The sequence below is a fragment of the Lepeophtheirus salmonis genome, chromosome 6 (assembly GCF_016086655.4).
Source record: "Lepeophtheirus salmonis chromosome 6, UVic_Lsal_1.4, whole genome shotgun sequence".
NCBI lineage: Eukaryota > Metazoa > Arthropoda > Copepoda > Siphonostomatoida > Caligidae > Lepeophtheirus > Lepeophtheirus salmonis.
Window position 1 is genome coordinate 41,111,253 of NC_052136.2, and position 22,181 is coordinate 41,133,433.

Here is a 22,181-nt window from a genome sequence, read left to right on the forward strand (position 1 = left end):
TCCAAACATTTGAATTATGCAACTTCGAATTTATTTGACTAATTTTGCAAATAAACTTGGTTGTGCCGACCTTATGAATTAATCACATTAGTATTGAAAGATCAATCGAAGAATAATATTTCATATTAATTAATTATTTGAATGAAACCTATTACATAATGATCTTGTACAAACACGAACTGAAGTGGATACTTTATTTTTGAAGAACAAATTCATTAGTTTAAATAATTCATGTAATATTTTTTTTCCAAATTTACGTTAGAAAATCCTTTAACATATATTTACATAGATTTTGAGTTTTATACCTTAAGTCAATCTATCATTTTTTGCTCTAAAATATTTTTTTTAGGATTTCAAAATATTACCCTAAATGGAAGAGTTTCTTAAAATACCAACTGATGTTAATATAAAATTAAAACAACGACAAATATTGTAGCCTTATAATTGTCCAGAGCTCATATGAGTTTAGCAAGTCATATTTAAAAAAAAAAGTGGATGTTTTTAACCACAACAGGTTGCGTGAAAGGAGCTTGTGCTCTTCCAGATAGAACTCACAGTCATAGCGCTCGGTAAAAAAACATATGGATGAATTGCAGGGTGACTGTCTATATATAATAATTAATAAGGTGACTATATTTATGGTATATATGGTGTGCCGATAAGAGATTTCTATGCTTTTGTTTACAATTGTACTGGCTGTTTTGATGACGTCACGGAGGAGTCAATTAAGAAGGACATTCAACTTTATATAACTAATTACTAATGTACATCACATAATAGCAGTTAATTTTTTTATCAGACGATTCAATTATCGCAAATTTTTAACCTCCGATGATTATTGTTCTTAAAATAATTTTTTTAAAAATAGATTGTTTTTAATAATAATAATAATAAAATAAGTCAATACATTATATACATTTTTAAATAAATAGAAAAATAAATCAGTAAAGTGATGGTATCAATAATGACAACCAAAGCGATTGACAGTACTCAAGATGAAGCCAGTATAGCTGAATTAATATTAAAATCTTCAAGAACTACTGAAAAAAGAAGGAGTAGACATGTCTGAGTTTGCACTGTCACATACCTTCTTCAGAGCGATTTCACCTAAAATAAAACCTGACTGGAAGGGATACTAACTTAAGAAAAAAACATGAATATCAGCTCAAATACAAGAATTCCCTCTCCACCAACAACCCTGAACCAGAATAGACATCAGGGATAGTGGAAAATTTAGCCACATTCAACACGTGGCTATGCTTATAGAAGGCAAAAATTTCTTTTACGAAGTCAGAGACGAGAATTCATACGTCAAATAATTCGATATGTCTGATAAAGAAGACCACGTTAACCTTAAATGCTCAAAAGTATTAGGTATGCCCCTTAAAACAATTCAAGATGTATGTTAAGAAAATAAACTTTGCTTTAAATGTATTAATCAATGGAATTATGTACACCTATACAATGTCATATGTAAAAGGGGCAAAGAAATGGGATCTCGATTTAATCATTCATCTCTGAAGTGTACGAAAAACAAACTTAGAACCATTCCATTAAATATTAAAAGAAACAACGAAACCATACAAGAAAGGAAGGTATTCAAAATAAGTAAAGAAACGAACACTAAAGACATTACTAAAATAATTAGAAAGCAAATATCGGCTTCCATTTCCGCATCAACCAATCCTTCTACCAAAGTCAGGAATTGGAAGAAAAATAACGAGAAATAGAATGATTCGAACATAAATAATAATGATATAGATAATTGTAAAATTGTTAAGCATTTATCTCTAAATAAGTAAATAAAAAATATTATGACAAAACCATTATCTGCCATTCATGGAGATAAATTACAAATAGATTATTTTTGTTCAAATCAAGCTAAACAAATAAAGGTTATTAATTATAAAGCCATTTCGGACACAATTATGTGTTATTTAGTCAATCCAATAAACTAAAAGTATGTAAAGGTTAGAGCTTTACTTGATTCCGGATCAAATACATCACTTATAAAAAAAGATAGTGCATTAGAATTAATAAGTGAGCCTATGGTTTTAAAAATGAATGTGGCAGGTGATCATAATCAATATTGCCTTGCAGGAATTGAATGTAGTTTTTCAATTAATGAGTATTGACAATAAATTTTTGTCAGAAATCATTACAGCTACTACTCTAAAAGAAATTGGAGAATCTCTTTTGTAGTAATAAATCCTAACAATTATGATCACTTAAAAGACACTCAGTTCACAGAAAGTTATCCGATTAAAGTTATAAGACCATTTCAACTTCTGATCGCTGAACCTTACTATTCTCAACTAAAACTAATGAAGAAAGAACAAATGCTTTCTACAGAAATTTCATTACCATCAGCAAAACTTTCAAAGTTGGGTTGTGTTTTGGGAGGAGCAAACGGAACCTATGTAGTTACAAATGTAAATGTACAATTATCTCAGGAAGTTAACTACATGAATTATGAAATAAAAACTCTATATAAAAACAGTGTTGAACCTTGTAACTTTAACAAATTTTGGTGAGGAGAAAGTGTAGGTATTAGGCAACATGAACCTGATAATAAATTGATCTCAGTTATGGACTTCCAAGCAGAACAACACATAGAAGAAACATCAATGTATGATTCCCCAAATAAATGCTGGTTTGTTGAAATGCCATGGAAAGATCCTAATACAGGAAGTCATTTAATGACAGATAATGATAACAGAGCATTAGCTATCTGGAAAAAGGTTATGAATAAAGTTAAGTCAGAACATCTGTCATTACTAATGACTCATTAGTGGATTACCCTTATAATGGATTTATTGAAAACGGATTTGCGGAAAAAATACCAACGCAATTACAAAAATAAATAAATCACATAACCTACATTTTGACGAGTCGTCCTGTAGCTGTGTTAAAGGGCGGACGTCTAGAGACGTCCATACTTCAATGCTACGATATAACTAAAGTTGATAATATTGTAGAGAAAAACGCGTGCAAGGAGAAGGGGGGAAAAAAGACATATGGTATCATTGTTTAAAATACTAATGTGATTATCATCTGCCTGCTTTATTATGATTTTTGAGGGTATAACGAATGTATTTATTAGCAAAATGTTTAATGAAGATATACTACGTATAATTGACTTCGACGTTTTTTTATCCGTTACAGTAGATTTGAAAACGTCACACTCCATGAAATTGTAATTCATTATGAACCTTATTCTCAGAATAATAGCTAATGAAACGACAAAGTAGAGTATTTGAAATATATTTGAAGCTCAAAGTTTAAAAAAGAAGGCTCTAATTAAATATAATCTACATACTAAAAAATAAACCATTAAACATTTAAGTTAAATATACAAAATTAAACAATTAAAATCATATAACTATTAATAATAATAAATTATAAATACAGAATATTGAAATAATAGATTGATCCGGATAATTTTTTCTTGTTCTAACATCGGAATTCAGTTAAATATGTAATAGCTTTAGGTTGCTATGCACAAGCAAGACGTGGAGTTGAATCAAAAAGATAATCACCCCTCTTCTTCATGTGGAAGTTGCTATATACAATTGTGCACAGGACAGATATATCTCTACCGATGAGATCTAACTAATTATTAATAATAAAGCAAATGTCAAAATCATATAATTAGACAATAAATATACTAATAAAAAAATATTAGAAATAAATTCATCGTAAAGATTTAGAGCAAAAGCTAATTATGTAGTAATGCCCGGCGATATTACTCCCTATTAAGAGCATCAAAAAAGATTTCCCCCCCGTTATTTAGGTATGCTTATATAACAACATACCATTATCATGAAGGATATACACAATTGTTAATTATAACGCAACACCCAATGTAACTACCCTCGTTGTTGTGACCATTTAAACAGTTGTTTTTGCCTTTTATGAGTTTTCTGAACACCATTTCTTGGAGCCCATCAACCATAGCTAAGCCTTAAGTGATAAAAAAGTAATATTTATTGACTATGTAAACTGAAATTGTGGAGATCTTTTTTGACCTGAAATTCGAAATGAAATTGAGATTTCCTTAATTATTAAATTTTCTTAGCATCAGCATAGTTCTCCCGAAGGGAAATGGGGTTGTTGAGTTTTTGGTGAGCCTTTAGGTTTCAGATGTTTAAACAATGTTTGAATGGCTTGAGTTGGAATTCCTTATACCTTCAAAATGTTTAGAGCATAATCGAGAATTATATTATGGCCTCCAAAGATTTCATTTCATTTTTAGGACCCATTGCCTTCCAAGGAATTTGTCCCTTGGAAATGAAAAAAGTGTCATCCCCTCAGCTCCGGAACGATTCCTGCAATCCACAGCACTACAAGAGGCTATACTTGGGGTATTTCAACAAAATATATCGCCTTTATAGAGTTTTTCACCTAAACTATAGTAATAAATTTTGAATGTTTTGGGCCGTTACCCAAAAACATGAGGAAGTCAGCTATCGTGAATGCAGATAGCCCTGTGACGTAATACTACTTATAGGGCTCTGATTTTCCTACTATACGGTACAGTAGGTATAGAAAAAGATAAAAGAAGTATGAATAGTATTATGTAGTTATATCTATAGTTGATAATATTGTAGAGAATAACGCGTGCGAGTAGAAGGGGGGGAGAAAGACATATGGTATCATTGTTTAAATACTGATGAGATTATCATCTGCCTGCTGTATTATGATTATTTATATATATTATTTTATTATATGATTTTTGAGGGTATAACGAAAGAATTTATTAGAAAAATGTTTAATAAAAATATACTACGTATAATTGACTTAGACGGTTTTTATCCGTTACAGTGGATTTGAAAACGTCACATTCTATGAAATTGTAATTCATTATGAACCATATTCTCAGAATAATAACTAATAAAACGACAAAGTAAGAGTATTTCGAAATATATTTGAAGTTCCAAGTTTAAAATAGAAGGCTTAAATTAAATATAATCTACATACTAAAAAATAAACCATCATTCATTTAAGTTAAATATACAAAATTAAACAATTAGAATCATAACTAATAATAACAATAAATTATAAACACAGAATATTGAAATAATAGATTGATCCAAATAATATTTTCTTGTTTTAACATCGGAATTCAGTTCAATATGTCATAACTTTAGGTTGCAAAACACAAACCAGACGTGGGGTTTAATAAAAAATATCATCACCCTTTTTTCCTCATGTGCAAGTTGCATATGCAATTGTGCACAGGATAGAAAAATCTCTACCGATAAGATCTTAATTATTAATAATAAAGTAAATGTCAAAATCATAAAATAATGTTAGATTTAAATCCATATCTTCTTCCAATCTTAGTACGAACAGCTTCTACAATCCCACTTTCATTTATTTCATGTTTATCTAAGAAAAGAAAAGTTAATCCATGCAGTAAAATTTTAAACCTTAATTACTTATCTTAGATATAAAAATTATGTAGTAATATCCGGCGATATTACTCCTTATTAAGAGCATCAAAAAAAGACCCCTGGTGATTTATGCTTGTATAACAACATACTATTATAATGAAGGATACACACAATTACTAATTATAATGCTACACCCAATGTAACTACCCTCGTTGTTGTGACCATTTAAACAGTTGTTTTTGCCTTTTATGAGTTTTCTGAACATCACTTCTTGGAGCCCATCAACCATAGCTAAGCTTTAAGTGATAAAAAAGTAATATTTATTGACTATGTAATATTGGAAAACCTAATTATCATACCCAAGTCTTAAAGCGAAGTAAGTAGTCTCAGACAAACTAGTTGCAAACCATCCAAAGCTACTGCCCCCGTTGTTGTGACCATTTAAGCAGTTGTTTTTCCCTTTACTGAGTTGTGTATCATAATTCTTGATATGTTTAGCTAAAATAGAATCACATTTTATGGTTAGATTTAAAAAAAAATTGAATACTTACTGTGAGATAGTACAAAATTCAGAGTTCCATTTCGATATTCGTAAATACTTTTTACTGATAACTTGATCGTCATTATTTTATGATTTTGACATTTACTTTATTATTAATAATTAAGATCTTATCGATAGAGATTTTTCTATCCTGTGCACAATTGTATATGCAACTTGCACATGATTAAAAAAGGGTGATGATATTTTTATTAAACCCCACGTCTGGTTTGTGTTTTGCAACCTAAAGTTATGACATATTGAACTGAATTCCGATGTTAAAACAAGAAAATATTATTTGGATCAATCTATTATTTCAATATTCTGTGTTTATAATTTATTGTTATTATTAGTTATGATTCTAATTGTTTAATTTTGTATATTTAACTTAAATGAATGATGGTTTATTTTTTAGTATGTAGATTATATTTAATTTAAGCCTTCTATTTTAAACTTGGAACTTCAAATATATTTCGAAATACTCTTACTTTGTCGTTTTATTAGTTATTATTCTGAGAATATGGTTCATAATGAATTACAATTTCATAGAATGTGACGTTTTCAAATCCACTGTAACGGATAAAAACCGTCTAAGTCAATTATACGTAGTATATTTTTATTAAACATTTTTCTAATAAATTCTTTCGTTATACCCTCAAAAATCATATAATAAAATAATATATATAAATAATCATAATACAGCAGGCAGATGATAATCTCATCAGTATTTAAACAATGATACCATATGTCTTTCTCCCCCCCTTCTACTCGCACGCGTTATTCTCTACAATATTATCAACTATAGATATAACTACATAATACTATTCATACTTCTTTTATCTTTTTCTATACCTACTGTACCGTATAGTAGGAAAATCAGAGCCCTATAAGTAGTATTACGTCACAGGGCTATCTGCATTCACGATAGCTGACTTCCTTATGTTTTTGGGTAACGGCCCAAAACATTCAAAATTTATTACTATAGTTTAGGTGAAAAACTCTATAAAGGCGATATATTTTGTTGAAATACCCCAAGTATAGCCTCTTGTAGTGCTGTGGATTGCAGGAATCGTTCCGGAGCTGAGGGGATGACACTTTTTTCATTTCCAAGGGACAAATTCCTTGGAAGGCAATGGGTCCTAAAAATGAAAAGAAATCTTTGGAAGCCATAATATAATTCTCGATTATGCTCTAAACATTTTGAAGGTATAAGGAATTCCAACTCTCAAGCCATTCAAACATTGTTTAAACATCTGAAACCTAAAGGCTCACCAAAAACTCAACAACCCCATTTTCCTTCGGGAGAACTATGCTGATGCTAAGAAAATTTAATAATTAAGGAAATCTCAATTTCATTTCGAATTTCAGGTCAAAAAAGATCTCCACAATTTCAGTTTACAATAACTTATATTTTACTCCTTATTTGGAACCTCCTACTTGCGAAAATAGAGAAATAGACTTATTAGACATGAATCTAATTTCATCAACAATAGAAGATGAAACTTTTTAAAATGATATATATATTTTGCATTAGTCAATTTAGCTGTCGCAACATTAAATGTGAAAGGATCTCTCGCCCATCCTGGACTTGAACCTGTAGTGGGGAAATATCCCTCGAGAGACTTTGTAAGATCTTCTAAGTGCATAGTAATTACTTGCTTAAGCTCTACAGAAGTACCTCGAATTCCGAAGTACATTTCCTCAGACAGCTCTTTGAAGATATGGTGCTTCATAGCACTATTTCGCACGTAGTTCACACATTCAACAACAACTTTTAATTCTTGCGCTACTTTTAGAGGCAAGGTTTTTGTTGCCAACGAACGTCTGTACAGAACACATTGTGTAATAATGATGTCTGGTACATCGGATTCCATGAAAGATTGTTGCCTCTGAAGAAGTCATCCATGAGTTTCTTCATATCGACTTCCCTGGTCGTTGTTGTAAGAGGCTTACAAATTAGAAAATCTTCTTGTATCGCGTTATCTTTCATATAGGTCACAAACACAAAAAGCTGGCTTAGATGGGAAATGGTAGTGGGCTCATCGAGTTGGGGGCTGAATTTTGCAGGGCTTGAAATCAGATCTGCAACTACTTGAGCCAAGATGTTATTGCTCATGTCGTTTATTCTCTTGCTGATAGTGTCATTTGAAAGAGGAATTTGAGATAACTTATCTTCAGCAGCTTTTCCCAGCATTAAATTCGCCATCTTCAACGCGGTTGGTTTTACCAGTGTTTCACTAATGGTGTGGGGTTTGCCCTGCTTTGTGATGAGGTAAGCAACTTCGTACCATGCTGTGAGGATTGTTTTGTCGATGGGTATAAAGTGGAGAACAGGCAGAGTAGCCTTTTCATCAAATTTAAATCTCTTCACCTTGAATTTAGCAAGTGTTATGTTCTTTCATTTCCCATCTCCATGCAGCTTTAGGAAGTGTTCCTTCAGTTTTAAAGGTGCTAGACTAGAATTGCTCAACTTGGCAGTGCAAATCATGCATTGAGGACGCTTACTCCCTTCACGTTCCTTTATACACGTGAGTCCATATTTTGTGTATTCATCCAACAACTTTTTTTTTTGCTGGACATAGCAACAAGGGATTGAAAAATTATCCATTTAGACCAAAGTGAAGATTTTTCTGGATCTATTTATACAATTTTGAACATGTAATATCTCCATGAAAATTTAATTTATTTGAACTTTTGCTTTTGCCAAGGACAATCATGATGACCGAGATAATACCTGATTATTATATATTTTAGATATGAAGTACTTTTAATATTATATCTAATATATATTCATAGGAAAAAGCAAGAAAATGGCGCACTTGACATTTTGAACATTGTTTCCTTTTTTTTTTCTCCATGCTTCTTTTTTATTTTATACATACATAAGAAAAATAATAAGGGGATATATTATTTACCAATTTTGAGACTCGAAAATACATTTTAATTCAAAAATATCATTTACATATGAGGGAGGCTGAATCAAATTTCTTCTTGTTTGACAACCATTAAAATAGTCTCTTCCGTAATTACAGTCTAGTTAGTAAGTGGACATGGGTGGGGGGGGCTTGTCGGGACCCCTGAGAGTGTCTCACCGAACCCAGGTTAAGAACCACTGATCTAAAGGAAATAAATAACAACATACAAATCCAACTTGGAGTCTATGAAGCAGAAATAAAGGAATTTATTGAAGAAGTTGAAGAAGAAAGATGTCAAAATTTAGGACGCAGAATCAAAGTTTAAGTCTTTAAAAATGCGCCTCTCTTCGGTATTTAATTCAAACCAGATAAAAATTTTAAGTTGTAAGTCTTCACATTCCAACATCCGCCTTTGGTCTAATAAAACCATTGATTAAAACCAATAAAACCATACAAAACCATAAACCCACTTCAGTTAAGATTCGATGAGGAACTATATGTTGTCCAATTAATCTATTACGCCAAGAACTGTTTGGATTAATTTGCAAAAATGGAGGTTGTATTCAAATCTTATGTAAATTAATTCAAAAAAATAAAAAAAGTTGTAAACTCAATAACTAAAGTAGCGGCTCTATTAATTAAGTCGTCTATAAATATCATAAAATTTTATTTTTTTACTGTGTCTAAGTATGTTAGTATAAGAATGCACATACATTTACGAATGCAAATTGCGATTATCAAAGAAAATAGAATAGCTTCTTCTACTTGTGGAAGACGAAGAATGTGTATGCAAAATTGAGTAAGTTAAATAAATTATTATGAAGGTCATTATTCCATTTTTCATAATAATTAAGCTCACTAAAATTATTTATTTAGTATTCATTTATTGTATTAAGTTCTTTTTGGGCCATTTGATATCTGTCACAAGGGGGGCGCTGAAATTTTGTGACGTAACTCTTCTTATAGGGCTTTGATGAAAATTAGATGCAAGTCCCCCTTTACAATATAGTCCCAAGTTAAAGCCTAGCTGAACGATTACCAACAAAATGTAGGATTGTAATAAACACTTCTAAGCCCTATCAGAGAAATAAATTTACCAGGTCCAAATTAATTACCAGAAAATGTTCAATTAATTTTGCACTCAAAAATGCACAAGTTTATTGCAACAATAGATGTAACAAAAATGTTTCTATCCATACGACTATAAAAGGAATTTGAGATATTAAGATTTCTTTGGAGCAATTCTAATAAAAATCCTCCTGAGATCTATCGGTTTACCAGACTTCCATTTGGAGGTGTATGTAGTCCATATAGGGCAAGTAATTTTCTCCAAGCTTCAGCAAAACGATGGATAAAATCAAATCCAAAAGAAGTAAATAATATTATCTTGACTAAAACTTATATGAATGATATTCTGATTGGTGCTGATATTGAAAAAGAAACAATTAATTTAATAAAAGAAATCTTGATCATTCTTGAAATTGGTGGATTTCAAAGTCACAAAATGATGGCCAATAGTCAAGTCATATTATAAACCTGTTTTTCTCCTCCGAAAGTTTGGAGGTTTTTTCATATTCTTCCTCTACTTAAAGTATTGTTACTCTTCCCTAGTGAACGCATCCTATTATTGTAGGCAAAGCTTGCAGTCGATAGAAGGTTCATGACTCCAAGTCCAACATCTTTAGCTTTTGATTTAAGCAAATTTAAAGGCGCATCGTGGAACAGGACCGTTATTTTACGAACATACTTTCTGATTACAATTTGAAAAGCCGTACAGTCTCCCTTTATAATCTTGTTTATTGAAATCTAGCCTTTTGAGCCGCAATTTTAGATCATTGATCATATCCACTCTTTGTTGCTCAAAACTAGAGTGGTGTATACCTAAATACTCGTAAAGATAATTTAGTTCCATATTTTTGATTGTACCCCCGAACTAAGGAGCATACAGGAAGAGTCAACTTACATGAGGCCTTTTTTATTCCCTTCTATGATAGACAACAGACCCAACTTGTTACTATTAATTGATAGACTAACTTTAGCTGCTGCAATTTCAAAAGATTCTAAGTAGACCTGAAGGCTCTTAAGGTTGTTACATAGTAGCATTGTAACATCAGGGTACATCCTTCTGTTGATAGGAGTACCAGAGATCTCAATCTCATAAGGTGCAACATTGTCCAAATCGTGAAACACAGACTCAATGACTAAAGAGAATAAAGTGCCTGACATTGGTCTCCCTGCAGTATTCTTCTGCAAAATTTAGCATTTAACTCATCCTCAAGACTTGCGCCAACATTTAGATAGACCATTCTAATAAAATTGGCCAATAGGAAAGGGACCTTGTGCAATATGAGGGCCATAATCAGCGAGTTATGGCTATTAGAGTCGAATGATTTACGCATATCAAGCCACACCAAAGAAAGTGGTTTACCCTTCTTCTTGCTATACACAACAATAGCTTTCAGAAGCATGCTATTGATAGAACACCCGTCTATTTTTCGGAGCCCCACCTGCTCTTCAGAGATCTTAATTATCTGTGGTCTACAATCAGTAATCCTGTGTAAAACACGAACAATATGTCATAAGATAGAGATAGGTCTGAAGTCCGACGCATTCTTCGGATTCTCAATTTTTGGGATAAATGTAGTACGGCCTTTAACAATCTATTGTCCATTTTACCACTGCCCAATACTAAATTCCAGTGCATCAACAACTCCCTCAGGTCCAGATTCCTGATGTCTGGCCCTGTATACACAAAGAAATCTTTCCCTGCTCTACTCAGGGGAAGTGCTTTAATAAAGCTCGTCTATAGTAATAGGGGCCATAATCTTTTTTTTATTAGGTTCCTTTATATTATATATATATAAACAAAAAAGATAATATAAATATAATAATAATAAAGTCCTGGGCAATTACGTAAAGATATATAAAAAATATTGTAGTTTAAATTTAGTGCCCCGGAGTTGAACCATATCTACTATAAATATACATGCAGAACAAACTTACTAAAACGAACTAAAATATCCTAATTAAGTGAAATAAAAAAAAATAAAACGATAAAATATGATACCTTTTCCTAAAATTCTTGATTATTCTGTTACAAACTCTTCCTTTGTTGGATCCCATAGATGGAATAAACTTGATCACTTCTGATGCTGTCGGCCATGTATCCGTTCCTATGTTTGGAATTTTCAGCAATAATGCCACATATCTCACAGATGCACCAAAAATTATACTCCTCACTTCTTCCAAAACAATCGGTTCATATGATGTTAGTCTGCTCGCAATAAGAGCTTTTGAGTTTAGCTGAGCAAAGTCAATTGCTTTGGTTTTGGGAGAAGCATAATCTTAAGGGCTTCAGGTCCACCATACTTATTGAAGTCAGGGATCTTTGAATCATTAATTGATTCCTTCTCAAAGATTGACTTCCATTCATGCAGTCTCGTTAGATCCATATTGGTCCGCTGCCCAACCGGGTCAAAGGTACCCCCGACAATAGCCTTAGCGACCCGTTTAAAATTCTGTTTCAAGCCTTGCTGGGTATTTCAGAACGCTTTTTTATATTCAATACTTTTACTGGCCTCTCTCTGTTTGGCCAGAGCTTGCCTTCTCTGGTATTCATTTGTCTTGTACTTCTGGAACTTTACAACCAGCCTATTATCAAGATTATTTCCCTTTTTAGCAACTCCCTGTCTTCCAATATCAATTTAGTTCCAGGAATGAGGGCTTTAGGATGGAGCTCATGAGAAGAACGAGGTTAGCTCTCGTGGCTTTTAGAAGCCGCCTATTATGGGTTAACCATAAATCTTTGGGTCTGTTACTCGAAGGCGGAAAGAAAAGCAATCTTTCACAGGACAACCTTTATGACAACCCCCATACAGGGTACCGATTCGTTTTTAAATATTTAAGGATAAAATTAAATGCCTAATTCCCCAAGTTATCATCATCCTTCAGACCACTAATTGTAGCTCCTGCAAAAAGGTATAGCGCATTAATCTTCACCGGGTACATCCTTTTCATAACAATTAAGTAATGATTTGCTATGTATTTAACCCCGCTCATAGGGCTAAGGAACCTACGAAGTTAGGAGATGTTGTAACTATCGATATTTATCCTGTAATTACGTATAAGTGAGATCTCTAGATCTAGTTCAACCTTCTTGGCCAACGTAGACACATTGACAACGAAGTCAGATCTAAGGGCCAGGATTGGTGCAAGAACTGGGGTACTAACAAGAGTGATGCCCTGGTGAACAGTTTTGGGTGTGTAATTTATAACATGACTGTTCAAGTACTCAAGATCAACACCTCCACCAGCTACATCCACATACTTAACAAATTGGCTACCTTTATTGTGTCTCATTTCTTCATTTACTCCCTGTTTTACGGCAGGACTATCTGATTTAGGTGCAGGAATCACCTTTTTATTACGTTTTGAGTTTCTAGTATTATATGATTTATTTTGCCACAGGCCCCGCTTCCGTTAAAACCGGACCCTACATTTAGAAAGAGAGAAAACTGTATAATTCATACATTTTAAATGTTCGTAGAGTCAACCTTTAAACCCTTCCTTAAAAAATCATGTTCTGTAAGTTTTCTTTAATATATACAATGTAAGAGTCCCAACGATTAGTTTCCTCTCAATGAACTTTGAGAACACCATTTTTTTTATTCAATCTTATTAACGTTTAATACTAAAAAAGGATTATTCTAATCATCATAGATATTTTTTATAAATTTATTCTATCTAACTCTTGAAGTTTAAGCATGCTCCTATCGATTTTTTATCGATTAGGTTATGAGAAATATGACAATTTTTCTCCCAAAGAGCATATAATATGTAATATTATAATTATCATTTATCAATAAACATGAATTCGGTGATAACAGCGTAATGCACATTACACATATGTATGTCTTAGAAAATATTGTATGTACGTTCATATTACGTTGTCTCTTAATCAAAATTTTTTGTTATTATGTTACATATAAATATTAATTACTTTTAGACAAAGCCATTTCTGGAGAGGTCTTGCATTTACTATAGTTTAAAATATATTTAAAATAAAGAAGGAAAAAATGTTTACATTGGTTAAGTTAGTTGTCCTAAAAGTGTAGTGAAACCATCAATTTATATTGAAAACCTCTAATACTGTGAATTTAACTTCCCAAACAAAATACCTAAGCTCCAAAACATCCTAAACTCCTTTTAGTTTTTTTTGTCTGCTATGGATCTATCTAACACTGCTTTATTAGGTTTTTAAAAGTTGATATATTGAGCTTGAATATAGCTTGGTTAAACTTAGAATATCCATAATACTACATATTAAATAGAAAATAATAGTCTAACCAAAAGTTAATTGACGGCCCCCCCCCTTTTTTTTTTGTTTGGAAGAAAAGTTCAGAGATACAATAAAATTGCCCATTGCGGCGATACTTCACCAACATAAAAATTTACTCTGTATTTTCTTGTAAGCCGTCTATTTTCTCACTATCAATATTTTGAATATTGATACGTTGAAATAAAATCATCCCTTGTTTAACTGTGAACAATTCCTACAATGATGAAATAGTAATTCCAAAATTGAGAAGAATTGGCGTACTACATATTGATTTTGGAGGTAAACCTCGAGATACAATAAAAGTAAGGATGTGCTATATGTACAAATTATCTGGACATTATGGATTTTTTGTTCTGATTTTACATGTCATAAACTAATAAATAGAAGCAACTTAAAAAGATATATGTAGTTCCATCAATATTTGTACACGAAACACACTCCTTAATCTTGCTGAATGTGAAATAGGAATTGGGTGTCTTCAGAAGCAAGACAGAGGAAATCATTGGAATTATTAAATGAACAAATAGACGCGTTTCACTCATTCAAACAACTCAATAATTTGTCAAATATCAAACTAAGATTGTTTTTAGAGCAAGAGCTTACTTTTTATACTTATCTAAATCATAAGAAGGTTCTAGTTTCAAAGTTTGTGTATATTGTGAGTTCAAATAAAGTTAAGATTGTTGATGCAATTCATAACGTCATAGTTTATTTGAAAGGTAGAAAGACTATTATGTGGAACCAAAAGATCTTATTACAAAAATTTAGGAATTGATTTCTTCTAATATCTTGTTTACAAATAAGTTAAAATTTGCAAATTTTGCTCTTCACCATCAATAACGGTAGAGAAAGACTAATATATACAATTGACCTTCTTTTCAAGTGTTATGGGCGAAGTAAAATTATATGAGGATTTTTAAACTGATTGAATTAGAAAACGTCTAATTTAATAGTAAAAAAGTCCTTCTTTTAATCTGCAAGAAAATAGAAAACGCAAGAGACATAGTTATCCTGGAGTAAATAAAAGGGTCAAATGTATCTTGAATTCATTGTATGCCTTTCAATCCAAAAATTATTAAATTTAATATTATAATTGTATCTATAATATTGTACCAAGTAAATGTGCATTTCATTTCTGTATTCAGGGTAAGGTATTAATTTTATTGAACTAAATTATTGAATTGATTATTTAAAATGATGAATTTGTCCTTCAAAAATGAATTATCAACTTCAGTTTGTGTTTGTACAAAATTATTATGTATTAAGTTTCATTAATATAACTAATTAATATGTGATTAATTAATAAAGTCAGTTTACTTGCACAATTAGTCAAATTGACTTAGAGTTGCATAATTGAAAATAAGGGATTCAAAACCAATATCACAAGATATTATTACAAACAATAAATTAAGAATAATTTGTTATTAAATGTTTGTATTTTTAATAAACTTGTTTAAATTGATTTATTATTTAAGGGACTAAAAAGTTAAACTTAATTTCTAGAGTATAATTCGAATAGTTTCTTTAGGTTGGATTTATCAAATTTAGAATACTCGCCTCTAAATCTGCAGGTATTTTAAAATTACGACGCAATAACTTCAGTTTTCTACGCTTAAACATGGCCAGACACTGCTCAAAATCCTCAGCACGTTTTTATTTTTGTCAATAGTGAGCAAACGCAGCTCCCACATTAAACAAAGCTCTCTTATAAACAAATTATCAAGCAATATAAAGACAGCACGTTATTTTGATGTCTTTACGACGTCAGCTAACTCACACAACTTCACTTTTCGATCATTCGAAATTATTTTGGGAATTTTGTTTAGGTTTTCTCTTGTTACCACCTCATTTTGGACGTTTACTGCGTTCTGCATCATTGTTGTCTCTATGGCCCCGTTTGCAAATGTCAAATCAAAGTTTAATTGTTGTTTTTGATGGTAGTTTAAATGGTATTTTTTACCATCAAGAAGCTGTTTTTGATCCAATTTTTTAGTGAAATAACAAAAAGTAGCGTCACACTTTGCACAATAACTCACAAACTCAAAAACAAATTGTCATGAAATTTTAACCGTTGTCTTTTGAATGTTGGTACTAACTTAAAATGAGATGAATTAAAAAACAGAGCTATCTGTGTTTGAAGCCTGGGACTTTTGATCCCATGTGGTCATATAGTGATTCCTTTACCGATTTGTCCCATCTACATCTAAGGATTTTTAGATATTTTTCCCATCTGCAAATATATTCATCATATCTTCAGGTGGCACATAGACAAGAGTTGTATAATCACTACGTCCTAAAAATAGTTATTTATGCACAGGGTTTTTGAAAAAATAGAAAACCCGTTAAACATACATGTAGATAGCAGTCGTCGAAGCTGACATTGTAGAAAAGTATTGAACAATTAGGAATTGTCGTTTATAGTTCTTGTAGAGGTGGTAATGGGTTTCAATCTGCCTGGAGGGCCCAAGGTTATACTCCACAAATCACATGTGCCTGGTCAGCAATTCAGGAAATTAGGAGGGTAATTTGATTCTGACCCTACAAATGGAAAAACTATTATCAGGTTGTTAAATGAATCCAACCTAACGTATTTTTAGAGGAATCACTATTAATATAATAAAATAGTGGTTCTCAAACTTTTTACAGTGTGTGGCACGCAATAGATTACTACCATTATGTTTTATGAGCTATGACCAATAATAACAAAGGTTGAACCTATTTATCACGTTCTTTCACGTAACGTCACGTCACTAAAGGGACTAAAATATGTTTCGGGGTATCTAAAATTGATAATAATCCTTTAACTATCATCCTATGAATAGTTATTTTGCTTTTTAAAAAGGACAATTTATAGGAAAAGGCCATTTTTGAAAGATTTTTACATTTATTAAAAAAAGTGGGACCCCAATTTGTTCTAACTAAACGCAAGCCGGGAAGAGTAATCCCAGTCCCCACAAAAAAACAGCCTAAATTGTACCTGTATTGTATATTGTTTTTTATGGATATAATACATAAATTTAAAGTTGATAATATTGTAGAGAAAAACGCGTGCAAGGATAAGGTGGGAAAATACATATGGTATCATTGTTTAAAATACTGATGTGATTATCAGCTGCCTGCTATATTAAGATTTTCGAGGGTATAACGAAAGTATTTATTAGCAAAATGTTTAATGAAGATATACTACGTATAATTAATTGATTTAGACGTTTTGTATCCGTTACAGTAGATTTGAATGCGTCACACTCCATGAAATTGTAATTCATTATGAACCTTATTCTCAGAATAATAGCTAATGAAACGACAAAGTAGAAAATTTAAAATATATTTGAAGCTCAAAGTTTAAAAAGAAGGCTCTAATTAAATATAATCTACATACTAAAAATAAACCATTAAACATTTAAGTTAAATATACAAATTAAACAATTGGAATCATATAACTAATAACAATAAATTATATATACAGAATATTGAAATAATAGATTGATCCAAATAATATCTTCTTGTTCTGACATCGGAATCCAGTTAAATATGTCATAACTTTAGGTTCCAAAACACAAGCGAGACGTGGAGTTTAATCAAAAAGATAATCACCCCTCTTCTTTATGTGGAAGTTGTTATATACAATTGTGCACAGGATAGATATATCTCTACCAATGATATTTAACTAATTATTAATAATAAAGTAAATGTCAAAATAATAAAATTAGACAATAAATATACTAATAAAAAAATGTTAGAAATAAATCCATCTTAAAGATTTAGAGCAAAAGCTAATTATGTAGTAATGTCCGGCGATATTACTCCTTATTAAGAGCATCAAAAAAGATTTTTTCCCTGTTATTTGTGCTTATATAACAACATACTATTATCATGAAAGATATACACAATTGCAAATTATAATGATACACCCAATGTAACTATCCCCGTTGTTGTGACGATTTAAGTAGTTGTTTTGCCTTTTATGAGTTTTCTGAACACAATTTCTTGGAGGCTATCAACCATAGCTAAGCCTAAAGTGATTAAAAAAGAATAATATTTATTGACTATGTAATATTGGAAAACCTAATTATCATACCCAAGTCTTTAAGTGAAAAAACTAATCTGAGACAAACTAGTTGCGAACCAACCAAAGCTACTACCCCCGTTGTTGTGACCATTTAAGCAGTTGTTTTTGCCATTTAATGAGTTGTGTATCATAATTTTTGATATGTTTAGCTAAAATAGAATCGTATTTTATGGTTAGATTAAAAAAAAAATTGAATACTAACTGTTAGATAATACAAAATTCAGAGTTTCATTTCGAAATTAGTAAATATTTTATACTTTTGACTGATAACTTGATCGTCATTTGGTGTGGATGACTCAAAACATTTTTATATGTATTTCTATAAATGACCTCAGTACCAACATCCTCCATTAATTTAATGAATGTTCCTCGAGAAGGGATAGGTTTACCCGTGTATTTCTCTATAAATTTTTTGAACGTAGAGGATTAGCAATGGATAAGGGTATATACATGCAATAAGCATCTTTGTGAGATCAGAGTTAATGCCTGACCTGATGTATTCATTATTAACTTGATTTTTTAAATGAATATCCATGCTCTTGATATAAGATGAGGATAATGAGTGGCGTGTAATTCCAGACAGGGGACTAAAGGCACATTTATATCGACAAATCTGACAAACCATCTGTTTCTCATCCGGAAATTATTTTCCAAATTCCTGGGCCTCCATTTTCATAAATCCAGACAGAAGGTGACGTTATTTTGGGCATTTTATTCAGTTCTCTATCGACTATCAGCATCTAATATTATATTAATATTGAATAATAAAGGCGGGAATGATAACGTTCTTGATTGATAGAAGAAGATGTATTTATATTATTTAATCAATGATGCCATGCGTATTTATTCTTTTCTCCTCGCACGATTTTCTATTCTTACCAAAATTATCACCCTTACTGGCATAATATACTTTTATCTACTATATTACAGTGCCTTCAGTTGAATGTATAATAATATTGACTACCAACTTTTGAAATAATAATGCATACATGTGACTTCTAAATATATATATTAAAAGCCTTGGATAACTTATATCCTATGAATATAAATATATAATTAATATAATGAACTTCTAATCAAACGTGGCAATGTACGTCTCCGAACCTTTCTTCCTAAAAAGAGAGAGAGAGAAAAAAAGAAGAAAATTAGGACTTACAATCGATACTGTAGGCGCAAAGGGGGTTGTTATTTGCTTTGTAAAAAAAATAATGCATTTTTATAACGTTTTGAAAAGAATACATCTTGTATTGAATGACAATATTTCTTTCACAATAATTAATCATTATTTTTTGAAGATACCATTATTGTTTAACCTTTTCACATCTATTACAAAATTTTAGAAGTTCAATTTTTTTGCTCAGAAAATTTAATGACCCTTTTTATAAAAGTAAATTAACTAAATGAATATTAATCATTTAAAAAAATATAAAATATTACGTAAAAATAGTATACAACGATGGAGTGATCAGTGTTATTATCAACTATTCCAATCGTTAATGTTCTATTATTGTTTTGAATTGAAATGTAGTAGTTGAAGAAATAAATTATAAGCATATCCTTTAAATCAAAATTTCTCAAATGGTCTTACAATTAGACCTATTGTATTTATTCTAGGTTATCAAGCTGCAACCTATTTTTTTAAATATGAGTAACTTTCCGTCGCCTCATACATCTATTTTTGGGAACAGGCCACCTACCCCCCAACAAACTACCCCTCGTCCTTTAACCCCCGACCAACTACCCCTTGGGCCCTTTGCCCTCCCCCCATCATTATTATTGAGAAGTACAGTTAGTAAATGATAGAGTACCAAAGTAATAAATGTTAGGGTTTATTTGGAGCGGGTGTAGAGCAATGAAACTTTCAATTTCAAATCAGAAAGTAATTATGAGTTCTATTAATCATCAAAATTTTAATACTAAAATATAAACATTTTTCAATTAAATACTTACCCTGATTGTTTCGCCGTATGCATGACATATAAGATACAATAAATATTTCGAATAATACCTAACCTAATTTTCTTAATCCTTTTCCAAAAATGTAAAAACATTGAGTTTTAATAGGTTATTTATACCATGAATTTAGATCTTGATTATATTGAACTAGTTTGTACATGATGTTATAATAAATATCCGAGAAGGGATTTGGATAACTCCTTAAATCCGGTGAAATGGAGTCATCCATATCCAAAATAAATAGATTATTTATATCTAATTTTTGATATATGTGTTTTTACATTACAAAAGTCGAATAGAATTATCCAAATCTTCTCAAGTAGTATCCATGGCATATTTGTAATAGAAAGTTTGAAAATACTGATTTATATGCACATTTTTGATGATAACTTAAACTTGGCAAATTCATATGAATTTTGTACAATTATAAGATTATAATATTTAGCATAGTTAAAATTTTGTCTGAACATCACGTGGTATTTTAAGCAACTATTCCATTTTTTTACATATAATTCTCCTGAATTAACAATAAGGGTTGATGAGTTATTTAATCACGGAGTCAGTTTGGAACGCAGAAAATATGCATATTTATCATTGATTTGGAGTCGCAATGGATGAAACATGTATCCTTCACTTTATTCCAGAATCAAAACGATCATCATTTGAGTGGACAGTAGCTGGTGAACCTCGTTCAAAGTGCCTAAAGTACAACAATCATCTGGAAAGTTTATGGGCTCGGTATTTTGGGATGCACATGGCATAATATCCACAGACTATCCTAAGAAGGGAAATACCATCAACAGTGAATATTATATATATTGCGTTATTAGAGTGTTTGAAGGACGATATCCACCTTACTCTCCAGCGTTGGCTCCCAGCTGACCTACAAAAATGTTTGCCTCTAAGAAATTTCGCTCCAATCAAGAGGGTATCACTGAAACTGGGGACTATTTTGAAGCAAAAGATAAATTATTTTATAAAAATGGCGTTAAGATGTTAGAGCAGCGCTGGAATGATTTTCTTGCCCTTAATGGAGAGAAGATTGATGAATAAGGCCAATTTTGAACAAAAAAACGTGTTTTCTTTTTAAAGCCTCGGACTTTTCAGTCCGTGTATTGTGTATAGAGTAGTTGGGGACAATTTTCTGCAGATGGTAATTTTTCTGAAGACAATTTTCCGATGACAATGTTCATGCGGGCAATCTTCCTAGACCTTATACATACATACAACCCAATACTATTGAACATATTTCGGTCAATCACGAGTTTTTTGGGATTAGTAGTGAGATTCAAGAGTGGTAACTATAGTTTAGAATCTTTGTTAAGTTTTTATACTTATTTTGGCTCCAATATGGGCTTTCAATTATAGTTCATCAATTTCTCACTTTTTCATCGGGATGATTAATTTATGGTAATTTAAGTAGTATAACTTGGAGCGCTTCCAAAGGGTTAATTAGAATAATTAATGATTATTCTTCGTGTAAATATATAAATATAATTCAGACTCAATTTTGTGAAAAAAATTCAAGGTTACTTTTATGTTGACGGCTCACCTATTGTAATCCAATGTGCAAATAACATTATATGTTAATGAGTTGTAAAAGTTGTAGGCACATAACTGTATACTATATAGTCTACAGTTATCCGTCGTGTATTGCACGTAGGGGGTACAATTCAAAATAACATGTGAGTATATTTCTTGTATACATCGAAATTCGTACAAGGGAGTAGACTAAGAATCCTTAGAAGAGAAAGCATGATAAGGAGTAAGGACAGCCTGGGAGAGTATAAAACACATTATATTCATATTATAATTATTTGTAATAATACATCATATGACATACATATAACAGTGATTAGTTTATCTTTAACTTTCTCGATGGGAAGATGAGATAAATGAAATATGTATCATATGTAGCTTCATTATAATTTTGCAAACACATATATCTCCAGAGAGAAGAATACTGAAT

General features: G+C 31.2%; 2 long non-coding RNA genes across 5 annotated transcripts; both read right to left on the bottom strand.

Moving 5' to 3' along the window:
* Window positions 1-3,700: 3,700 nt before the first annotated feature.
* Window positions 3,701-22,157, bottom strand: LOC121120193 (uncharacterized). 3 transcript variants are annotated; one of them, XR_011780819.1, is made up of 5 exons: window positions 22,056-22,157; window positions 21,765-21,988; window positions 18,459-19,368; window positions 18,266-18,405; window positions 17,656-18,200 (listed from the first exon to the last, which is right to left on the bottom strand). It is a non-coding gene; the product is annotated as an uncharacterized lncRNA (long non-coding RNA). The 3 variants fall into 3 exon arrangements; XR_011780820.1 differs by lacking the exon at window positions 17,656-18,200 and adding an exon at window positions 3,701-3,963 and having other exon boundaries at window positions 18,266-19,368; XR_005864949.2 differs by having other exon boundaries at window positions 18,266-19,368.
* LOC139905670 (uncharacterized) lies at window positions 4,908-6,016 on the bottom strand. 2 transcript variants are annotated; one of them, XR_011780639.1, is made up of 3 exons: window positions 5,948-6,016; window positions 5,756-5,894; window positions 4,908-5,692 (listed from the first exon to the last, which is right to left on the bottom strand). It is a non-coding gene; the product is annotated as an uncharacterized lncRNA (long non-coding RNA). The 2 variants fall into 2 exon arrangements; XR_011780638.1 differs by having other exon boundaries at window positions 4,908-5,894.
* Window positions 22,158-22,181: the final 24 nt, after the last annotated feature.